Source organism: Mustela nigripes, unplaced genomic scaffold (assembly GCF_022355385.1).
Source record: "Mustela nigripes isolate SB6536 unplaced genomic scaffold, MUSNIG.SB6536 HiC_scaffold_2852, whole genome shotgun sequence".
Classification (NCBI taxonomy): Eukaryota; Metazoa; Chordata; class Mammalia; order Carnivora; family Mustelidae; genus Mustela; species Mustela nigripes.
The window spans coordinates 1,417-4,226 of NW_026742258.1; the positions used below are offsets into that span (position 1 = coordinate 1,417).

The following is a 2,810-nucleotide window of genomic DNA, read 5'->3' on the forward strand; positions in this document are numbered from 1 at the left end:
CCTCCTCTCAAACTACTCATTTCCCCCTAAGAAGGTGACCAATAAAGGGGCTTAACAGAGTTGAAAACATTGGGAGACAAAATCAGAGAATGGAATCAACTATCAGGCTTCCACTCCAGTTTATGGGAAGACTGATGCATGTCTGTAGAGCACGGTGTTCCCTGTGATTGTCAGCACCTACAAGGAACAATGTGGCTTCTCACCAGTTCTGTCCCAAAGCATGACATGGCTGCTGGGAGGCTCCATGTGGGGCAACACGGTCTTCTTCCTGGTTGTGCAGCTCCTGAGGCATTCCCATTGGATTTCCACTCCTTTGTTCTAAATGCACTTTGTACAAAGAAACAGACAGAATCTGAAGCAGAGATTATGTTTTCAGGAAAGCAAAATGTTTTTTATTTTCCGATTAAAATAGAAAACCAGGAGGGTGGCAGAGTAGCAATACATTTGCACTGTTTTGACAGAGACTACATTCTAGTCACAGTTATTACCCACAGTCAAGGTCCACAATGGCTCAATGTAAGTATGTTCTTGGGACAGTAGGAGACACACATTTGTCGAGCCTCCTAATGAGCCTCAGTAATGCAGGAAAACTATTCTCTACAAAAGGAGATTCCACACATGTCCGGTACACTCTGTGGGAGTGTGGGCAGGTGTGGCTGCAGAAATGGGTCCTCTGCATGCACTGGTGACAAGGAACAAAGGCTCCTGGTATGAGGCAAAGAGCAGCTGCTGTTCCCAGGTGGTGACTGCAGCACACAGCTGAGGTTAGCAGTGGAACTGAGTGGAGAATGTGGGAGTTATGGGCATAGTCAGAGGCTGACCACTTGACATGACATCCACAGGCTGGTGTCTGAGTGTCGGATTTGCTCCTGCACAGGTTTCTTCTGCAGCAGGACAGCTCCCCAATGCTGTGCTTCCTCCTGGTGCCTCACGTCTTCCATGGACAGGTCTTTCTGAGCTTCTAACTCAACCTTCTCTGGTCCACCTCTTCCTGTCTTTAGTTCTCTTCCCCACAGCCAGCAGAATCAGTTCCTGAACAACAAGGGAGTTCTTCTCTTTTTGGGACAAAGATCTCCTGGGTCAAGAGGGTGTGTGGATGAGGCTGAAGCAAGTGGCTTCTGTCTGCTCTTTCAGATCTTCCTCCAGCTGGTGCTTCCAACTGCTGCCTTCAGAGCTGTCAGTCATTAAAGCCAGTGATTCCTGATGCAGGCAACAACACGACTGTGTCCACAAGGATTGATTCTGGGGCAAAGAAGAGCTACAGAAAAAGTACATAGAGTACAATGGCCCATTTATGAATTCTACAGAATTAAAGCCAGTATAAGGTGACATGAGGAAGAACAATAGTTATGTGAGAACAGGGAGGACAAGGGAAAGGGAAGGAGGAATTCCAGGGGGAAATCTGGACATTTTAGGGAGAATTGAGGCACTCACTGTCCATAATGTTGATTGTGACACTTGTGTTTATATATCACACACTCCGTATATGGGCCGTTCATCTTGTGTTGCATATACACATTGAATTTATTATAGGTAATAACAAAGTTGATTTTAAAGGGACGTAGAGAGAGTGAATGTTACAGATACGAAAATACACGTACACGATGCTGATTTTCTCTGTATTTATGGTAAAGTATAAAATAAGCAAAATCAATCCATCCCCATTACAGGATGGGTTCCATATGCCTCATAGCCTGACATTCTGTCCTGCAGAAGATTTGGGGTGGGGGGCAGCAATTCCTGTGGGGGGAGCACTGACCTAGATCCTGGGGTCAGTCTCACCCCACATATGTTCATAGACACCCTACAAACACAAGTATACACCCTGGAATGTTACATAATAAAAAACATTTTCTTCAAAATTTATATTAGCACTAAAAGGTATTCACAACTGCTTGGGTCATTGCCTCTCTGTCAGACTAGATCCAAAGCTGAATATATAGCCAGAGGACATGCAAATAGGGTCCACAGTCTGCTGATTAAAACAGCCCAAACCTGACTCTGCAGCTGGGAGAGGAGCCCCGGCACCAGGATTCCCAGGTGTTCCAGTCAGTGCTCAGGACCGGACACAGAGAACTCACCATGGAATTTGTACTTGGCTGGGTTTTCCTTGTTGCTCTTTTAAAAGGTAATTCATGGTGAACAACAGACATTGAGGATGTGAGTGGATATGAGTGAGAGAAGACATGGGGGTGTGACTGATCACTTACTGGGTTATCTTGTGTCTGCAGGTGTCCAGTGCGAGGTACAGCTGGTGGAGTCTGGGGGCGACCTGGTGAAGCCTGGGGGGTCTCTGAGACTCTCCTGTGCGGCCTCTGGATTCACCTTCAGTAGCTATGGCATGCACTGGGTCCAGCAGGCTCCAGGGAAGAGACTGCAGTGGGTCGCAGGTATTAGCAATGACGGAAGTGGCACATACTACGCGGACTCTGTGAAGGGCCGATTCACCATCTCCAGAGACAACGGCAAGAACACGCTGTATCTGCAGATGAACAGCCTGAGAGCCGAGGACACGGCCGTGTACTACTGTGCCAGAGACACAGTGAGGGGATATCAGTGTGAGCCCAGACACAAACCTCACTGTAGGATGGATCTGGACCACCAGGGGGTGCACACCACTCACCAATTCTGTCTTTTAAGCCCCAGGAACAGGTGCAGCTGGAAGATATGGGCAGGTTTCCTGTCAGGGTCTTTGCCATTCATCCCTTCAAGCTTTTTCCCCAAGGGAGCCTCTCTGGACACATGATTCTGTGCTTCCTTCTCCAGTCTCTGATTTAGAAATTTGGGACAACAACTTTATGAACAGCACA

General features: G+C 47.4%; 1 pseudogene; it reads left to right on the plus strand.

Annotated features, from left to right (window-relative positions):
* Nucleotides 1-1,995: 1,995 nt before the first annotated feature.
* On the plus strand, nt 1,996-2,577 carry LOC132008992 (immunoglobulin heavy variable 3-74-like; annotated as a pseudogene).
* The last annotated feature ends 233 nt before the right edge of the window (nt 2,578-2,810 follow it).